This window comes from Python bivittatus, unplaced genomic scaffold (genome assembly GCF_059951505.1).
Source record: "Python bivittatus isolate LINGU-HERP-01145 unplaced genomic scaffold, Pbiv_v1 ctg000000_np1212, whole genome shotgun sequence".
Lineage (NCBI taxonomy): Eukaryota > Metazoa > Chordata > Lepidosauria > Squamata > Pythonidae > Python > Python bivittatus.
In genome coordinates this window covers 3,487,955-3,509,279 of record NW_028277028.1, presented here as the reverse complement: position 1 = coordinate 3,509,279, position 21,325 = coordinate 3,487,955, and the positions used below count along the sequence as shown (strand labels likewise).

General features: G+C 38.2%; 1 long non-coding RNA gene across 2 annotated transcripts in view; it reads right to left on the bottom strand.

Annotated features, from left to right (window-relative positions):
• The window catches only part of LOC112540082 (uncharacterized), a 71,702-nt gene that overhangs the window by 29,677 nt on the left and 20,700 nt on the right, over nt 1-21,325 (bottom strand). For both annotated transcript variants that reach the window (XR_015794860.1, XR_003084140.2), the window contains exon 2: nt 18,583-18,636. This is a non-coding gene — a long non-coding RNA (uncharacterized LOC112540082). The remainder of the gene's footprint in view (nt 1-18,582; nt 18,637-21,325) is intronic.

The following is a 21,325-nucleotide window of genomic DNA, read 5'->3' as shown; positions in this document are numbered from 1 at the left end:
TAGAGTATGCTCTAGTCAGTTAGGAGTGTCTTGGTAAAAACAGAATTGTGTACTAATGATGACCATGTCATTGCTAAAATGTTTAAACTTTTGCTGCAATATGAGACAGAAGAACAAGTGAAAGAATGTATGATAAAATGAGCTATAAATTTTGGCTATAATATACAGATGGATCAATGGGAAAATATGTGGTTGAAAGGACTGAAATTTACATTATGTTCTAGCCTTAAAGAGAATTTTTATAAAATGATGTATTGTTGGTATTTGTCACCATAGAAAATTGTCTAAAGTGTATAAAGGTACTTTGAATCTTTGCTGGAAATGTGAACAACATGAAGGGACATTTTATCATGTTTGGTGGACATGTAAAAAAGCCAAAAAATGTGGATACAAATACATACACTAATTCAGAAGATTTTAAAGGTTAAAGTACAACTGAAACCAGAGACTTTTCTTTTGGGACTAATGGACAGGCAATTATAACGAAGTCATGGAACTTTGTTTTTATAAATGATAACTGCAGCAAGACTATTATTTGCTCAAAAGTGGAAAGGTTTGACACTATCCACAATGGAGGAATGGCTGGTGAAGATGATGGAACTTGCAGAGATAGCTAAATTAAGTTCCTTGATTAGAAGAAAAAACAATATCAACATTTATGGCTGATTGGAAAACCCTTATCGACTTTTTGCATGAAATGGAAAAAAATGCACTTATAATTTGTAGTTTTCATGATTAGAAAAAATTGGATAATAGAAAAAAATTGAGCTTTTTTTGTAATCATAGAGTAAGAGTTAATTTCGTAATTGTATTTGCTGCAAAAGAATTCGGAAGCATCTTTCTTTTTCTTTTTGTTCTCTTTATACTTTTTCTTCTTACCTCTTTTTTCTTTCTTTGTTCTTTTTACTCTTATTAGTTTGTGTTAGTTTTTATGTTCTTTGTAAAATCTTTAATAATGTTTATATAAAAAAGAGTGTCTTGGTAGAATTGCTTCTTCCCCAGATGAACTTGCTCAGTAAATGGTTGCTGTGCACAAATTTAAAATGTTTACCTAATCCTAACCCATGTCCCCTAACCCCAGCCCTAACTGGGGCCTCTTCCTTTTGAATTGTTAAAAATTTGCACCCTGAACGTTTCTCCAACCTTGGTTAAAGGAAGACTTGCAAATTACCCAGCACATTTCCCCTTTGCATGTATCATATCCCTCAGTGGAATTTTGCTTCTGGAATACACATGCAATATCACAACTACAGGCCTGAAACATGGTGCATTGTTCCTAGGCTATAAGTGGGGTAAACAATTGTGGAAATAGGTGTCCCATATCCTTGAACAGCATTTTCATCTTTGTCTGATAGGTGATAGTTTGTCTTCTTGGAGAGCATTTTGTTTTGTTTTTGTCTTTTTAGTACAATAAATGCCAGAATTCATGTCATTAGTTGCTATGCCCAACAGAGACTAGACACCCCAGGAGAAACTAGTGAATTCTTCCAAGTCTGTCTTTCAGGTCTGAAGGCAGCTCTGTCCATGCAATGTCAAAAGCTTTCTGAAAATACAAATTATGTTTAGCCAATAACTGCCTCTGGATTCTGTCAATATTGACACCAGAAATTAAAGTAGTATATGGCATGGTGAACAAGTTATCCACAGTGCAATATAGTTCAGCAGTAAATGCTTCAATGGACATCTCAGATGGTCATGAGAAACTGTTAAATTTGAAACATTGCAAGATTTGTATTAATCATGTAATCAGTTTGGTTGTAGTTTTAGCATAAGTTACCAAACTTTGAATCAGTCCATAAATCTGTGCTTTCCCACATACTCAGTAAAATAGTACATGTATTGCACAAATACATGTATAAACAATTTAACTTTTTAAAAGTAAGACAGAGAAAGAATTAGTCATAACTAACTCATATGCAAGCTTAGCCAGCTAACAGTAATAACTCAATTTTAGTAAGTTTGGGCATATTTTGGCCTGTCTGCCACAACCACATTGAAAGCCCAATTTTACTCCAAGCATGCAAGCTAAAATCTCTAGAGTCTACCTTGCAAGTCAAAATATTGTTACTCACATCTCACCACCTAGATGGTACATGCAGTGAACTGACAGACGTTGTGCGGAAAAATAGGAGGCAGGAGTATTAGGTATGTTTGCCACTTGAGTTATATATATATAAAAGATTGGAATAACAACAACAACAACAACAAGTTAGGACATCTGATTGTCAAAGTGTTAATTGGCCAAAGCAGTGATGGGCAGTGGAGATCAATATCTATGGGTCCATCTGGTAAAAACTATCATGTATGAAAGATTGAGACTTTCAAAGAGGAATAAATGATAAAGAGCATGAATTAAGAAATGAAATTAATGAAAGAAAAATAGATACATTGTGTGGTTGTGAAACTACAGGAAAGAGAATAATATATCTGAATAAAAGCAATCTGATCTTGTGGAATGGAATTGATAAATACATGCATAGAAGTGAAGGTATAGGTTTAATTATGAATGAAAGAGCTAAATTTTATGTTGGAAATTATGATTTGGTGTCCCCTAGCTGTAGGTCCATATGAAAGCTGGAATGTATTGATTGGTGACTGCATATTTCATTCCAGTGGATAATGGTAATGAAAGAGCCAGTCATGAGATTTGAGAAAAATTGTGCAACATTCTGAATAAACCCAATCCATGTCATCTGTTAGGTGACATTGATGGATGGGTGGGAATATGATGAGAGAGGACAGAAAATGTGATTGGGCCATTTGGAAACTCAAGACTGAATGCATTTATGTCTTTATTTTCTTTGGCTTACCAGCTCTTACGGCTTTCCTGCACCCTGCATAATGTTGTTTATCCTAAAAAGGGAGTAGCGTAATATGCATCCACTCTGCCAGGTGAACAGCACAGCCCAGAGTTAGCCACAGGAAGATGAGTAGATTGAATGAAGAAAAACTTTCCCTGGGCAATTTAACAAATCATCCTCACTATGTCCTACTAAGTAGGCTGGGCTTCAATCCCAGTTGTTTCCAAAAAAGGAGAGATGGTCTATCATCTGTTTGCTCCTTTGCACAGAACTTGGTAGACTGATTCTTCTAGGATAGGTGGAAGTATTAAATACTTGTGCTATCAAATTCTTTGTAATGATGAGTGATCATCTATTTAATTTTGAGTTGTAAGGGTTAATTAGGGCTTGTATTTATTTCTTCTTCAAAATATTCAGAGTTTTATGCTGTTTCTGATGCCATAATTGCCAATTCTTTCTTTTAGTATTTGCATTTCTTCTGCCTGTTTTAGGAGACAGACAGCTTGCCATCTCTACCATGTTTTCTCCTAGGCATCTGCATGTATGTATGAATCAAAGCCTGTCTATTCATACCTGCCTATAAACCTTGGCAAGATGAATTTGATCCAGTTGGTAAGCTGGGCATGCAGTAGGTCTCATAACCCTGTGATAATGAGATCACTAGGAGTTGGTTAAACTGAAAGGGGTATGTTTCTTGTGACTGATATGCAGCCCTAAGGATACAACTGGGAGGATTCAAAGAAAGGAATGTCAAGGCTGATTTTAATGATTAAAACCCATAATGGCAAGCTTTTTCTGTCTCAGCCATTATGGTTGCTTAAAGCAACTGATAATTAACTAGGTTTTTACTATCAAAGGAGCTGTTGAAATGTAATTTGTAATAGAAGACCGTGACACAACATCTATGCCCTAAATGGGGATTTTGAAAACAGAAGTGACATGCAAATTAATAGGTTTTGTTGGAGGATAAGTATGCTCTGCCACTCCTTACCTGTGGCTTTCTTTTGTACTAATGCTATTAACAGACTGGAAAGTAATCACTATGCTTTATTATTTACAAGATATCTATAAAGAACAAATTGCCTAAGTATCTAAAACAATACTTTAGCAAAGTTTCTTTTAGGGCTGAAGCATCCTGATAACATCCTGGGACAGAGAACTATAAAGTAATACATATAACTTAAAACACTTTACTAATAGCATATAGCTCCCAGGAAATTGGGGATTAGATGATAAAAAAAAACAAAAGTGAGACATTTTCTTTCACACATGCCCTAATATATTTAATAAAGAGTGGTGCACAATAAAATAATGGAGTCATTTCAGTAAATGACAGTGCCTGACTGATTGTCTGAGCTTGGACGCTATGCAGGGTCAAATCTGGTAACTACTTAGACTCCTAGGTAATACCCAGTCTACTTGAAAGCTAGAGTAGGAAGCTGAGAAGCAACTTGGAAGAAGGCAGTGACAAAGTACTTTTGTAATGTGACAAGAATTGCATGGAAATGTCCATGAAGTCACTAGAGGCTGAGCTCAGCTCAAAGGAGACTTTATCTTAAAAAAAAAAAACCAAAGAAATAAGATAGGACAAGGGAAAATTGGGAGGGACCATAAAAAATAATGAATTCCAACCTTCAGTTCCTTAGTGAAATGTCATTAAGTGCTTGAAATAGATCTACTGCAAGTATGATGTCTCTTGTACGCTATGTTTGCTATAGTACCAATATATTTTCTGCCACAGAACAAAGAGCAGCTTCAGGGGTAGGTAAGAAAAGTTAAGCCAGATTTCTCTTGCCTAGGGCCTTCAAGGTGCATTGAGCTACAGCACCTATCATTCCCAGACAGTATGGGCACTGGGGTTTCACCAAGCTCCAAAGTGTAATCCGAGACAATACAATTGACCTCAGAGGTATAGGGGCTTAGGGACTCCAGCAGACTGAAGTATTGTGGAAGCTCCAAAACTATGCATTAGCATTGTTTTTGTCTAATTTGTTAAAATACTCTAAATATTTGTAATATCTAAGTCACCATGTTTAGTATTAAAATTCCTTTAAAAAAAAGAATACTGCAACACGGTTTCACAAAAAAGGGTATTTGTGACCACACACTCAGGAGAGTTCTGATGAGTCATTGCAAAATGATTATAAGAGCCACTGAATTACTTTTGATAACTATAATTATAGATATAGGATCTTGATTTGTATGCGGATCATAGCTTCCTGCTGTAGGGCATAGGCATTAAACATCCATGATTATAGGTTTGAATGAAGATTTGACAATTAATTGAAATGCCACTCCCAAAGCCTCTGATACTCAAACTTCCTAACCATTAAGACAAACCATGTCTTTATAGTGATATTCTACACCATGAATCAAAGGCTGGCTACCCTGAGAATCTTGCTGAAGGGTACCAAGCTGTCACTCAAAAACAAAAAGATATCTCGTGGAAGCAATGACACCAAAAGATATTGCTTTAAATATTTTTCTCATTTTAATATTTTCCCTTGCTTTAAGGAATTATGGGAAGAGAAGGGATATGTGAATTCCTCTTATGTTGTATCTTATGTATTATGTATCTTCAGAGCATCCCTGGAGAGTGCCTATGGAAAAGATCAATTTTTTGATTGTAGGTATGGGGCCTCCTACCTGAATGCTCTCTCTCCTAATTAATCCATTTACCTACACGTGGAAGTTTGGCATGTCAGAGAAGGGCCTTCAACCTCTATCTTTCAATTTGAAATATTTGATTATAGAGATGGATTCATTCTGGGTATCTCAGGAGTATACAAACATCTCAATAGGAATAATAGCCACCTGTCTGACACTTCTTGCATCTGAAGCCTATAGTGCTCTCTCTATTGCACTGTATTTCACCCTTCCTCAGACTGATGCCCTCTGGATGTGTTGGAACTGCAACTCCACAACTTCCCAACTGTTAGGAAGGCATAAGGTTGTCATGGTGGATCTCACTGGCATAGTGATAATCTACTTTGATGTGTGATCAGAGTAATGCATTGGAGGGCTGTTTTAACTCATACTGATTTCTCTTTCTCTTAACTCTGGGTCATAGCAAACATATCCATTACTCTTACAATTCACAGCTAGATTTTTGATTAATCACAAAATATTTTAATAGCCAAATGTGATGGAAACCTGAGATATATACACAGAGCCATTAATGCATATTAATAAAGTGAAACATATATGCTGATTAACAGTATAACAGCCCAGGCAACATTATGGCTGCATTTGGATATTTCATTTCATTTCCGAGAGACATGGGGTTGGGGGAGATCAAGAATTTTAGAATCTGAAGGTCAAATTAGTTTAAGAACATCCCTATTGCTTTTGCTTTGTTAAGATTCATCTGTATCATTTCTGCCAATGGACAGTTATATTAGCAGTGCCTATAGGGGTTTTTTTTTTTTGGTTTTAAGCCTAAAAAATACTGAAATTAATGGAAAATTGAAGGATAACTTTAACATCAAAGCATTTTTTTAGTTTTCAGTTGTAAATATAAAGCATGATCTTTTCCTTATTTTGGACTTTAACCTATTACTGGGCAGCACCTTGCATAATTTTGGATCCATAAGAATAATCCAACTTTTTGCATTATTAAAGGAGCAAAACATCAAAGGAACCCTCCTCTGAGTTTTGTACTTGCAGATAATGAAGAAATTAAGTTAAAATAGAGACACTTAACTACCCCTACATGACAAAGTGTTTTGAAAGACATACCTGCTCCTTGTTTATGTAAACTAATGCATAACAAAGGGCTAAAATTTTCAACTAAGATTAAAAAACTATTAAGATAATAAGGTAATAAAATAAAAATAAGGCATTAATTAATGCAAAGTTAATTCAATAAGTAAGGATCTTATTGAATTCCACAGGCATATGGGGCAACTTGGAAATCTATAGTTTCTGGAAATATATATTCTCTTTCATTTTTAGGAATGCTTAAATTTCTCTACTTTATTAAAAAAGAAAGGGATGCTTTCTTTTTTTTAATAAAGTAGAGTGGCATTTGGCATTTTAACACTGAATTCTTTCTACCAATTGGTATGACCATATATCCATCCAATGACATGAACATTGATCTTGATATGGACAGAATCACTCTGAAGGTGGGAATTGTACATTTGATTGGTAGCCACTGAGTGGCTGACATCAGTGGGACGTGAAGGAGTATTACTGTTGGCCAAACTAAGCAACCATGGTTTTTGCTGAGTTATCTCTCAGAAGCCATTACTTGCCTTCCAAACAGTTGCTTGGAGCTGATGGGGAATATTTTACCAGAATTGCTCATAAATATGAATTAAGGAATCTTTCCCTGGGGAGGTATCAAGTGGGAAATGCAGCCAAAGAAATGTACTATGCTGTCCTGTGGAGATTCATACTTGACAGATCAACCTTTGTTGCGTATGAGTTGGACAAATGCAGCATTATTCCTTTACCAGTTCAGTAAACTAGAAAATGAGCTAAGATCATAATGATAGCCAATGCTGGCTTTGTACCAGCAATAGTGACCTGAAAATTGTTTTTTCCCTCTTAACGCCACAAAGAAAAATACAATCATTATTACTGGAAAAAGAGAATACTATTAATAATACCTAATACATGACACTGGAAATGGAAGGAAATGCTTTGTTTTACAAAAGGTAGGGAGTTCCTATTATATTGGAAGATGCTGCAACATCTTCTTCAGGTTATTTTCAATGTTATAAAATATACTCACATGCCTGTTATAGTTGTACAATAACAAGGAATTTCAAAGGTATATGATTTTTGAAGACCCTGGATAAGCTTGCAAAACTCCCGTTTCATTTTAGGGGTAAGCTTGACGATGCTTTTTATAGCCTACCTTGCCTATGCTACTTCAGGGAAAAGAAACACATGATTGGCTCCCTCTCTGCGTGCATTAGAAACAGAAAAATCTTTCCTCCTAAAATAACCTAGATGCCAGGCAGGACAACTCTGGCTTGGTTTTCTATCTAACCTGTTTATGCTAGTGCCCATGCATATAAACTTTTTTTTTTTTTTTTGGTATTTGCGAAGAATTAGCGATATGCTCAAGAAGCAGCTTTACCACTGCTGCACCATTTGTGCAGACTGTCAGTAAGGCTTGTCTAAACTGATTCTCTCTCAGAGCAGTAAGACAGCTTTAGCCCTTCTGGTAATGTAGGAAATTCTTTTGGCCTTTGCCCAGTATTAGCAGCTTCTACCTCTATAGACTGGTGGAAGAGATCACTTTCTGATTCAGTGATAAGGTGCCAAAATGCTCAGTTGCTGTTTTTAACTTTTATATTGGCTTGTGCTATGATTTTAGTGGAGCATTTTATTTTAGAAGTGTTTCCCGAGAATGCACAATAGAATGGGTCAGTGTTAAGTAGCAATATGGACAATTGCACAGCTGAATAGGGGGTCTACTGCTCACTCATGTGGAAATGTAATATTTTATTGTTACAGAGATTGAGAGATTTATGCAGCAAGGGAAGTGCCTGGCTAGAGAAAAGTGGTTGGGTCTGTGCCCAGGTCATGGATTTTTTTAAAGGATAAATTATTAGATCACACCACTTCTTTAGGATAGGATTCATAGTGTCCTGAATAAATCTCCCATTTGTTTAACTACTGGCTGTGTATTCTCTTTATAAAGTTTGCTAGTTGCTTTTTTTTCCCATGAAAAATAATCCAGAGGATACAAATCATCATAATAAAGCCATATAAAATGCAAAATAAAATAAAGATGAGATAAGCAATGAATTCAACAATTTAAATATACATTGTTTGCTGCCGTATCTTTAGTTGGCCATCCCAAATTGATTGCTAATCAGCTTTGTTGGGTGACTGAGTTCAGAAGAATAGTGAAAGAAAAATATTTATTTTTTCGGTGGTTCACTCTCTCACCTACCACAGAGATCTCAGTGACAGGAACCCTTCACATATATTTATTGATTATCATTTTGTTTGTTTAATTTGCTGGTCAGTGATTGTAATAAAGATTATCAAGATTATCAACTAAATGTTGATTCCCACTGTGATAATACTCCTGGTCCATTAAATAGACAAATACATATATTGATACTGATAGGGATATGTAATGCTACAGACAGTCAGTGTGAATGATTTGTCTCTGCTTAGAATTTGGGTAAACCAAAAATAATCATTCAAATCATCAGAGTTTGATGATTGAGTTCATGGAATGATAATATCATGAATGCAGATCTCCTTGAGAGTGTAATCCTATGCATGTTAGACTAAGAAGTAAAACCCACTGAATCCAGTGAGACTCCCAGAATTGGTATTGTTTAAGAGGCTGGACTATTAGTCAACTACTTCTCTCTTCTCAGGTGCTAAGGGTTGCCACATGATAAATTAAGAGAAGCACTTCAAATATTCTGAAAGCTCTATGTAAAGCTTTGTCATTATGTTTTTGCACTGATTTCTTTGGCTTACTTCAAGCTGTTCAGTTTTAGCATTCAGAAATGTGTTACGATGCACATATGGATTTGATTCATTATCAGCATATGCTTGGTAACCAGTTTCTAAATTATCTTGTTGCTTGCTTGAATTATTACAAACAAGACTGTGAGAATGCCAATTGATTATTCCATTGTAATCAATACCAAGGAAGGGGAAACAAATTTTGGATGACTAACAGCAAATGATTCTCACTTCACACTCATAGTGTTTATAATGAGAATGCTGAGGGAAAATGTGTCAGTACTCAAAATCATCACAGAGATGATGAACATTAAAAAAGATGAAAGTAGCAATTCTTCAGTAATGTGTGATGAAATAATAAAGTGCCATGAGAAAACAATTCATGTGCTTCAAGAAATACTTAAAAGCTGAGTTCAGACATTGAGCTAAGCCATAATGTGGTTTGTTTGAATCAAAAGTTGATCCAGAGACCTTTCCTAGTATATAACTATCTCCAAATCCCACACGCATTGAGTCCCAAGGTGTGAAACTCCACTTGCATTCGTCTGAACGTAGGAAGAACACTCCTCATGATCAGAGAATAAAGCAAGGGTTACTATGAGGAGTCTGCTAAAATGAAGGCCAGTAGAAATATATTTGGATTATTGGCAAACAGAATAACATAATTCAGAGAGCTAGAACTTTGAATGGTATTTCATTTCAGTTTGTGCAAAATTATATAAGTTTTATTTGGGTGCAAATTAAAAAACAATAACTCTCATCCCTTGTCTGAATAATTGTTGGACATCTGATTTTAGCCCAGGGAAGTAGTGTGAAGTATAATTTAAACTGGAACAATGGAAGTATAGTCTGGTAAGGTTAATATTAGAGAGAAGCCACGTTCCCTTACCTAAATTATAATGGAATGACTACAGCATTGTTTCCCAATTTCTGACAGCAGAAGTCATTTTTCCAGCATTAAAATTTGAGACTTGTTGTCCCTCTTCTACCCGGAACATCTGGAAAGAAGAAGAACCCACTCTCAGAGACCCAGCAGTTGAACATCTCTGAGGACAGGTCACCTTGACTACATGTGTGCATTAGATCCCTTCAAATGGATCCTTCAGTATCTCCTGATGCAAAATGATGTCCCATTGAAGGGCACTGCTTATAAACAGATCTGAACAGCAGGTGCCAGTGTTAGAACATTTTTATTTTATTATTTATACCTAACATGAGTTTTCTTTCTGAAGAATTACTTAATCTAAAAACACGGGAATGACTTGTGAGAATTGGATTTGTTAACCGGACATAAATCGATAGGAGTCTTAATTCAGGTTTATCTGTAGGCAAGAAAGAATCAATGAAATAGGAAGGGCAGTTTTCCAGAAGCAATTTAAACTATTATAGCAATATCTGTAGAAAAGTAAACATTTAAGCTAAGCATTTTTTTTCTGACTCATTTTGTGCTTTCTCCCTCTTGCTTTCCCTCCCTTGTGCATTGTCGAGCACTGACTAATAGATGTCTCCTTTACCCTGAAAAACAGGCAAAAGCCTAAAAGGCAGGTTTTGAGCTTTTCACTAAGATAAAAAGGTTCTTTATTCTGTGTTCGAGTCTGAACTTACTATTTGTTTCAGTCATCCCTTTCCTGTCTTACCATTTTTATGTTTTTGCCCCTCTGAGGCCAAGTGTATTCAGATGATTCGGAAAGACCCTACCTACTCAGCCAGCAGAAACACACAACAAAAAGTCAGTGGCCAGGCTGGGCAAGGGAGTGGAGGCTGTTCATGTTCCAGATCACAGTGCCTGATGCTGTGCGATGGCCAAGGCAAAGAGCTGTGGTGTCTTTAGCCTTTGTTGCTGTTCTTGCGTACTACCCATGATGCTAAGCTGAACTCACAGCCTGTTACCTCACTTAGCCCAAGCTGATTTAGCTTTTTTTCCCAAATGTACTAAATGGAAGATATAATCTGGGCTAGTTCTCCATTCTGAGTGATTCATTTGCATGGCCAGAAATTAGCTGCAGCCTCCATTTTCTGCATGCATTTATTTGTCTTTGTATGCTTTCTACTTGATTCTTACTCAGTGCCTAACTTCTGTTTTACACCTTTGCTACATTTTTAGCTTCTAGTGGTGGCAATGACATAACTGTTCTTGGGCTGCATTATTTATTTTCTGAGTGGCGATGAATGAGTTCTGCCTCCATGAAAATTCAATATGGTACAAAACCAGCATGTGAGAGAAAAGACCTGGCTAGAACCTTGTCATTACTAACATTTTCTAACAAAGGTAATGGGATATGTTTTTTTCTCAGTGATGTAATTAGGGGGAAAATGCACATATTTCCTAGGCTGGCTGTTCGTATTATAGCACTAGCTATGAATGAAAGGAAACTCAGACTCAGTTCTTGTAGGATTATCAGTGAATGATTCTCATCTGGTCAGTCCATTCATCCATAGTGTTTATTTAGATGTGGCAGTTTATTCCATCAGTTTCAAAAGACTGCGGCACAAACATTAGTCTCTAATGAAGTGACGTCTTCTTGTTGCTGCAGGGTGGGCCAACTCACATAACCAAATTGTCATGTTGAGAATCTAAATGAAGTGGATCCATGCAGTATTAAGCACATGGTGAAGCCGTTGCTGAGATGCAGAAACACATGCCTAGTTTGCAGATTCTAGAAATACAGCCTCATGGTTCATAGCCAAAGCTCTCATGGGCCCACTGCCATCTGTAAAGGACTTCAAGAACCTGCTTTTCAGCTCCTGCTTTGCTAATTACCTGACATTGCTGCTCCATGCTGACTGATCCTGAACATGACACTATTACTATCTCAGTTTGTAATTGGCTTGCTCCTGATTACATCTTTGCTCTTTGGTTTAAATCTCTAGCTCCAGTCATCTTTTTCCATTTAGAGTCCCCACATCTTTCAAGATAGGTGAAGGAAAACAAATAGACATTTTAAAAGGGAGGCAGATTTTTACATCCTAATGTTTTTTGATTGTGCAAAGTGAGGGATTCAAAAGGATATAAATATAAAAATAAAAATAAAAGGATATATAAATGTTCAGTGGCATCAGTTTTCCACAATTTGCTCATCTGAGGACTGGTGGTCCTGGACCTTTCTGTAGGGTAGGAGTTATCTATGAATCAATGACTATCTCAAATGTATGCATTCTTTAGACCCAGCATATTCTTTTGTATGAAAAGTTGCCAGTGGTAACTTCTACCTAATATGCAATTTCCATCTGACTAAAAATCTTTAATGCCACCAGTACTGTCAGGTTTAGCCCAGGGAACTCCAGGAGACCATGCAGATTCAATCCAGCAAGGTTTATTAGCTACAACCTCTAGCAAGAATCTTCCCAGACTGGAACCAGTTCCCAGGGTCAGTCAGTAAACACAGTCTGCATTCCTCAGGGAGGTGCCAGCCTCATCCTCTTATCTCTTCCCCGCGCTTCGGGAGACGAAAGAGGATTCTTCACTTCCCGATTCTGGCCTCCATAATTCCATTCCATTACAAGTACTGTGAGTTCAGGAAGTAAGCTGAGGACTGGAACCAGTCCTTGTTTGTTATTCCTTTCAGAACATGACAGAAAAATGTAATACTTGTGAAGTTGGAGCAGTGTAGACTAGAAAGGTTGCCTCCATCTTTACTGAAGAAAAAAGGTTTTCTTTACGTTTGTGTGTAGTTAGCAGTGGAATTGACTAGTGGCATTGAAAGAAATGGTTGGAAAATATTGGCTTCAATTAACACTGATAAGCAATCACGACTAGTTACTGAATTATCTATATCTGTTGGATAAGAATGGACACTGAGGGCTAGCTGGAATATAAAAGCAAAAAGAAAAAGCGTTGATGTTTGACAACCTGTTGGGAATCAATAATTTAGGGGAAGATTCCAAAAGTTTGCCTCAGACCAGCTTTCATGCTGGTTGAAGATGACAGGCCTTTTAGTGCATCTGGAGTTACCACACATGGGAGGCAGAAAACAAAAGCAAACAAAAACACAGATAACCACTAGAGGCCAGCAATGAGTTAGAGGGTTTTTTGTATTTCTTTGCTGCCATCTTGTAGTTGTCCATTTTTTTGCAGCCATGTCTGATAACCTTAAATTAATACCTCTAGGAGACTGAGAAAAGTTCAAGAAGAAATTGACAAGATGATTTGCTAGGCAATCTCCAGTGACTCCAGGGGCATTATTCTAAATAGGGATGATGCTAAATGGTGGCACTTAGCCATGCAATCCACAAGCTTCCCATTTTTAAAAGAGTCTAAATCAGGTAGGTCAGGGAACTTGGTGGGCATCAGCAGGTATCCATGGGCATCATGTTCCCTACCCCTGTCCTAGTGAGTTGGGGACAGAAAAATAAGCACACTTTCCTGATGACTCAAACTTTTCTGTGTCGGATTTTTAATTTGCTTGTATATTTTCTTATAAAAATCCTGCTCTGGGATTAAAATCTGTAAGGCCTATTAACCACATTGTCAAAAATGAACTGCCCCACATTTGGGCTGGCTGCTGGAGGCAAAATATTTATAGGCATCATTATCCTTATTAAGGAGATGATCGGCTCAGGATTGCTGAGAATTGCAAGAGGCTTCATTGAGATGCCACAAGAGCATTACTTGATGCAGTCTTTAATTAGCACTGATGCAATGGCAGGTGGAGAACAGTCAATAGCAAATCTGCTTCATGAGGAATTTAGGTTATGACCAGTTATATGCAATAAAACAGACAGCAAGGAAGAAGAGAAAGGTAATTACATTAGGGGAGTTTTAGAAAATTAAGTCTTTCTGAGAGATATGATCCAGAAATTGGAAGCACCCAAGATGGGGGGGGGGAGGGAGAAGAGAGAGAGAAACTGGATAGTTCCTGATTGTTAGGATAGATTTAATCCTTTCTACATGAAAAGAAATGGGAAGGGGAAGCATTAAGTATTTACTTTTCAAGGGAAACATGCTATGAACTAGAATCAAGTGGTTGCTGTCACATCCTCTCGGAGTTAAGCAATTTTTTCCTGGTGATGACAGTTGGCCTTGCTGATCCTGTATGCTGACTGCAACAATAGTTTCCAGCTTGGTTTCGATGGCTGGAGACAGTGATTTTCAACTATTACTAATAGCCACACTTTGGGAAGGCTGGTAGGATTGGTAGGTTACAAACCGAGTATCACATCTATCTCTGACAGTAAAAAAAGATGCAGGCAGGAGGACAGGAATAGCAAAAGGAGGAAGGAAAAATGGAAGATACTATAAAGTACACCTCTGAGTGAAGGATAACATTGCATGAATTCAGAATTATGGGGTTTGGAGTGGGAACCAACTGGCTGTATCCACACAGCACTTTATACTACATAGTCTGGTTTACTAAACTGTTGGAATGCAGACCAGGAATCAGACTGTGTCTGGAAAGCTTTAGTCAAAATCTATAACGGTTATACAGAGCGGGTTGCCATGGTTTGCTGGGCAAAACAAAACAAAACAAAACAAAACAACTCAAGACCTGCTTTACAGGACAAACAATTGGTGGGATATTGACCAGAACAGGATGGAGACTTATAGCAAACGCCAAGTAGCTATGATTTATCTAGGACTCGTTTGCTAGATGGTATATCAGCTATCATATGTGAAGGGTGATATAATATTTTAGAGCATGAAAGTATTACTTGTAAGTAAATCTGTTAACAAGCCCAGGAAAAAAGTTCTATAAGTTTCAAAGCAATTATCTTAAATCAGGAAACATTAGCTGTAGGGGCCATCTGTTACCTACCTGGTATTTCAAACACATTTCATAAGAGATGGGATACATATGAATGAATATATTCATGCTGATTTTTAAGGTTGCAAATGCCCTTCAAAATTGAATGGTTAAGCATAAAGTTTAGAGTTCATCCCTCATTCACTTTGCTCTTATAGAGTCATATGTCAGGAACCTAAGGAGATGTGCACACTTGCAGACTGAAAAATTCATGCAGCCATTGACTGGATTAGCAGATTATGCTAAAATATATTTAATTAGCCATGGATTTTTGTCTAAACTACAACAAGCTGGCCTTGCAACTCATACTAAAAACCATAAAACAATTTGCAAACCTGAATGACTGGGTTCATAGAATGCATTAAACTAAATCCACACAAACCCTAAACCTTAAGTGAACCTTATCACTGTTTTAAAATGCTTTTGAAAGTTGAAGGTAGAAAACAGTGGTCTTGTAGCCATTGCCAATCTTTAGAATTAGGATAAAGTCCTATTCCAGGCCAATCATTCCTACACACAGAGGAGCTAGGTTGCTGGGGCTTTCTTTTGGATTTGCTTAAATCCAGCAGCAGGCAGGCCTTGTTCCAAGAGCAAGCACATTTCAGCAAAATCCCAGTCACCTGTGGGCTCCCCTGCAAACAAATTCCAAACAAAGAACCCAAAGCAGTGGATGGAAGCATTGTTGAGTCACGGTCCTAAGGTCTATGCATTTTGGGGTAAGTTGTCAGCCAGTCTGGGTTCAGAGTTTTGGGAGGCATGAGATTCAAGGCTTTGGGTGCACAGAGTTTGGGTCCAATGGTTCTTTCCCACAAGAGTCTTGTTGGCTAACAGTGGCTCTTCAGCAGAACCAGCTGGGTGCCAATTAAGGCTGGGGACACTCTTGCTGAGTGAGAAGATGCTGAGAGCACCTTTGCTTTGCTCAGCATGGAGTGCAGGGTGCCCAAGGGCTGGAAGGTCACCCCAGTTCCTGGTCCTCATTCTCTGACCATGGTCACAGTTCCTCTTGGTGATTGCTGGCTGGGTCAGCCTCAGGGGCTTGATTACTCATGGCTTCCTCAGGCTTGTTCTCTCCTCACCAATCCCTGCACTTTTCCTTTGCTTTCCCAGGTATTTGCACACATGGATACCTTTTACTTTTCCTTCCCACATTATCATTAGTGTTATGTTATGACACTAACATAAACCTTTTGTACTGTGTTTTTCCCCCCTTTTTCTTAAGGTACCCCAATAACCAAAGCAACAGACAACAGATTGTTTTGTCCCTACATTCCTCAGTAGGTCCATGGAAACTTTGTACAAGGAAGAATGGATAGTTCAGCTTTGGAGAAAAAAAGTAGCAACTTTCTACCTTCCAAATCAAAGATGCTTTAAAAATACAGGAAAGGGAAATTTTGTAGTACTGGGGGCAGGAGATGGGAAAGCAAAGGGAGGATGCTTCCAGCCTGGGCAGAAACACAGAGGGTGCCTGATGGGAGATCTAAGGGCTGAAGGGAAGATTAATTTCTAGGGTTGTGAAAGAATGCAGCTCTGGCCTTGGGAAGGGGAAAGAGAGCAATGAACCATGAAGGGAGGAGCAAAGACAATTCAGTCCTGGGAAAGTGGAAAGTGTGAGAAAGAAACTCAAAATAACCCGGCTTGATTTTGTCTCAACAGAGAGAAGGTCTGACAAGCTTTCAAGATAGTTATTCTAAAGGACATTCCTAGAATTTCTGCTGATTTTGTTTCTTGATCTTGCCTACCTTGAAGGGCTGACATTGAGTATGGGTCATTGATTTAAGAGACCACTGCTGGATCAAGTGCAAAATTATAACAAAATGCAGAAAATGTAGCAACCTAGTAGGCCAGGAAGAAATAGCTGCCCAGGCAACAACCAGCTGCTGGAAGGGTGAAGGCCTGCCAGTCACCACTCTGGGGCTGCTACTAGAATGAAATGAAGTACCAGAGACCATGGGCTTTGAAAGGTTTAAGATAGTTTGGTCAGAAAACTGCAGTTTAGAATCGAATCTGGAAAACCCTGGGGCAGGAGGCATTTGCAATGGGCTTGGAGTGGGAAGAAGATAATGTCATCCATTACTACAGTCAGGAAGTGGTGAGTGGCCTGTATTGGCAATGGGCCCAGCAGAAAGCATGGCCCTGCCCTTTCTGCCTTTATTCAGTTCTCCTTTGGGAGAAGACCAAAGGAAAGTAGAAATTGACTTACCATCAGCTGTTCCTACCTGCCCATCTTCTCTAGCAGCAGATTCACCTCTTCCTTTGTCTTCCTTTTACTACAGACATAGCCAAAAAAGTCCTTTTTGGGTCTTTTAGCTTCCTTTGTGAGCCTAAGCTCCTTTTGTACTTTGGCTTGATTTTCTTTTGCAGATATTAATTACTTGAAGGTATGCTTCCGTGGTAATTATTAGCTTTTATTTCTAGTTCATGTCTCTTTGAACTCTTAAGCTCAGTCAAAACACTCTCTGCATCCCTAACAGTTTCCTAAGCTCCCCCTCATTTTCTTCTCATTAGAACAGTGTGCTATTGTACTTCCAGTATTTAATTTTTTGAGAAACAACCAACTCTTCTGTACTCTGTTCAATCTGAGGGTTTCTCAGGTCCTACCATGAGATCCCACACATAGTTTCTAAGCTTATTGAAACTGACTCTTCTGAAATCCTGTGTGCATGTTCAGCTATGCTCCAACTGCTCTTTCTGCAATATCTTGAGCCAAGATGATATGGTTGTTTTCTCCCAAAATTCCCAGTGACTTTACCTCCTTATCAGGCAATATTGATTAGGATGAGATCTTGGGGAGCCAATCCCCTTTTCTCTTCTTCAACCTTCTCAAAAATGAAACAGTCAGCAGCCACTGAAGAATTTGTTTGAATGACTGAAATCTTCCATTATGACTTTCTCTCTCCTCTCTGAAGGTTCTATAATAAGGTCTAGGATAACTTTATCCAGATAATGACTGGCATGGTGGTCTAGAGCACACCCCCATATAAAACCTAGTTGTTTCCCCTTCTTTATATTCTTACCCAAATGCTCTTGACTGGGTGTGTCTGGCACTAAACTTACAGTGAAATTGGGATCAGGAGTCACTTTAGCAAGCAAAACCAGATATCTTCTTTAGTGCAAAATATGTAGCTCCCATTCTAGTGTACTGAGATTATCCAAATGACTGGATTTTAGGAATATCCACTCAACCTGATTGTTGATTTCCTAACCTGGATTATCAACCAACTTTCCCTTTTTATATTTAAATGAAGCCGTACAGACAATGAGATAGGACAGAAGGGAGGGGATAGCTGCTTCTGAATAGTACTTTTTGCAATTTTATGGTCAAACTGATTCTTCCACACCCAGGCTAAGAAATTTGTCCTTGTTGACACTTGTGATGATTTGAGCTTGAGACCCTGCCTGTCAAGGTCCAGGTTGGGTGCTGGGAGTTCTGAATTGCCAGACCTAGATGCTGTGGCTCACCACTAGCCTTAGGTTTAGTGTCTGCAACTTGCTCAAATTCTCCCTAGGAAATCTAGAATATTTATTGAATGCACTGTCAAAATATTAAATGATAGCCTCTGGCTTTGAATGATTAGATAAATGTAGGATAGACTTACCAATGTCTGTTAGTAATGATATCCCGACCAATCTTCTGTGTTCAGAGAAGTCTACTGTGAAAAACAATGATGGAGGCAAATTAAAAAAGGAAACAGTTTGTTGTCCAATATGCAACTAAATGGACAATGCTGAACTAGGTAGGCCTAGTATGAAATGGAGTACTTTGAAGTAATTCTTAACTTACAGAGGGTTGCTTGCATAGATACCTTGGGAGGGGGAGGGAGTATTGATTCAGTGAGGATAGCTCTGACCTCAAATGAGAATGATTCTTGTGATCAGGCCTTGTAAATGCAAAGGATTTCTGGAAGATTTGGGAAATGGTGCAGAAGTGATTGGAGCAAAATACAGGGAGAATGTGGCTCTTTCTCCCAAATTCCCCAATTTCAAATTATGAACAATATAGGCACATTCCCTGTGTATCAAGTGTTAAGACAATATATGAAAAATTCAAATAAAAAACCCCCTTATTGTAGAATATCAAGAAAGCTGTGCCAAAGGGAAACATACTGCATCATTTTTTGATTGGTAGAAAAAAATGGCGTTTTCAAATTATATATGTTTTCAATCCAGTCCTTAATATCTGGATTAATAATGTTTTTTTCAATTTCTCAAAATAATTCTTTCAGCAATTCCCTATGCTCAATATTGATTTTATTTTATTTATTTATTTAAATTTATTATAGCTGCCTAACTCTGGAGGCATACAAAACCAGCTCCCTCCCACCATAAAAACAGATAAAACATAAAACCATACAGGCAGCTCAGACTAGAATGATCTAAAAGTGACACAAATCAAACAAAACAAGGCCCCCCAAAATACAATACATTAACCCCAGGGCTGATTACTGATTTCCTAAAAATTAGCCAAATTTCAGATTTTTAAAGAATAACTCAAACATTACTATCCTTAACATTAAGAGATTTCCCAATATATATTGTTCCAAAAAGATACCAATAACTGACAAGACCAAGTCATATGAATTAATGACCCCTCAATTTTTTTTGCATCGCTAACAAAATCTGATTTTCCTTCTTTCAAATACATTTGTTGGAGTGTCCAATAAACTCAATACAGAATCTTTTGATGAATCAATTTCAATCTTAAATCTGATAAGACCAATTCTTTAAATTTAAAGAATTTAAAATTAAAATTGGTGCTCCATTGTCAGATATTCCAATTCTTTAATCCATACTCATAAATATCAATTATTCTAACGATAAAAATATTTATTTTTTTCATACAAATATGATATACATGTAGTTTTATAAACAAATTCCTTCATCAGAGAAAGTATCTGAGGTTTCTTTGAAGCAGTTAAAGTATCTGATACATACTGGGCTATCATACATATTTGAGTTGAGAGTGCTCCTGTTGTGAATTCGGCAAGTGAAATTCTATCTGAAGTTAAGAAAAATCCTTAAAATACTCACTGCAAAGAAATTTATTTAAAGTAACTATTCCAAGTTATGCTTTCCAATAAAACAACTTGCCACCTATTTCAAGGTTAAATTCTTACAAAATGTTACATGTTCATGAGCCTTGACATCAAAACCCAGTCTAACCCCCCAAAGGCCCTACAGAGGTTTAATTGCTTTCAGTCCCAGAAATGAAAGGCCCTTTTTACTATATATTGACCCAAGATTTTAGTGGAAATAAGTAATAACTTTCCAATGAGGCCCACAAAGGTTGATCTATCTATATGCTACTAAAACTCTCATGTCTGTACTGTAACCTTCAATTGGGAGAAAGGGTGCATCATAGGCCAACAATTTTTGAAGCAAGGTATCTCAGATGGGTTAACTTACAGAATGTGTCCAAGATCTGGGACCCATTACTCCTGTAGGATTGAAATTTGGGAAATTTGTGGCTGCTTCAGCACTGCTGAGCAGCCATGCTGCCGCAGTCAGCCCAGGTCATGTGATTATCATGGGTGTATCCCCGACCTCTTTCCTGCCTCCCTCTGTCCCCTGCACCCAATTGGCTGGTGACCAGTTTCAACAGGTGAGTAGCGATTGGCTGCTTTGGAAAGGAGGCAGAAATCTGAAATTTCTTACCAGCGGTGGGCATTGAGAGAAGGATGAAGAAGCAACTTGGGTGCCTGCTGATGAGGTAGGGCTGGCTGGGGGGTCACTGGTGATTGATGTGTGAGACCTCTTCCTCAAAGGAGGGGCCCCTAGGACACACCAGAATGGGGAGTGAGGGTGCAGTTTTCCTCACAGTACACAGCTCCCTTTGTTCCACCTCCCCCCACCAAAGTGGCAGGCAGTTCCACGGGTCAGCCAAGGAGGAGGAGGAGGAGGAGGTTTCACCGGGGCTTTCCTGAGAGTTGTGAGGGGAAGGCAAATGGCACAAGCCTATATTATATGTGGAAAGGGGGAGGGGAGGGGAGAAGGAAGGAAGGAAGGAAGGAAGGAAGGAAGGAAGGAAGGAAGGAAGGAAGGAAGGAAGGAAGGAAGGGGGAAGGGGGAAGGGGGAAGGGGGAAGGGGGAAGGGGGAAGGGGGAAGGGAAGGAAGGAAGGAAAAAGGGAGGCAGGGAGGAAGCAAGATTTCTGATGCTCCCTGCCAGCTTCCCACAAGCAAAGTCAGTGGGGAAGGTGGCAGCAAGTCATAAGTCACTCCCACTCCCACTGCTTTTTTACCCTTGTCATTCTGTTTCTCTTTTTAGTTAAGGAGATATATCTGAAACGATGACCCAATGGGTCATGAGTTGTTAAGTAGTCTACTACATTTTCATTCCACAA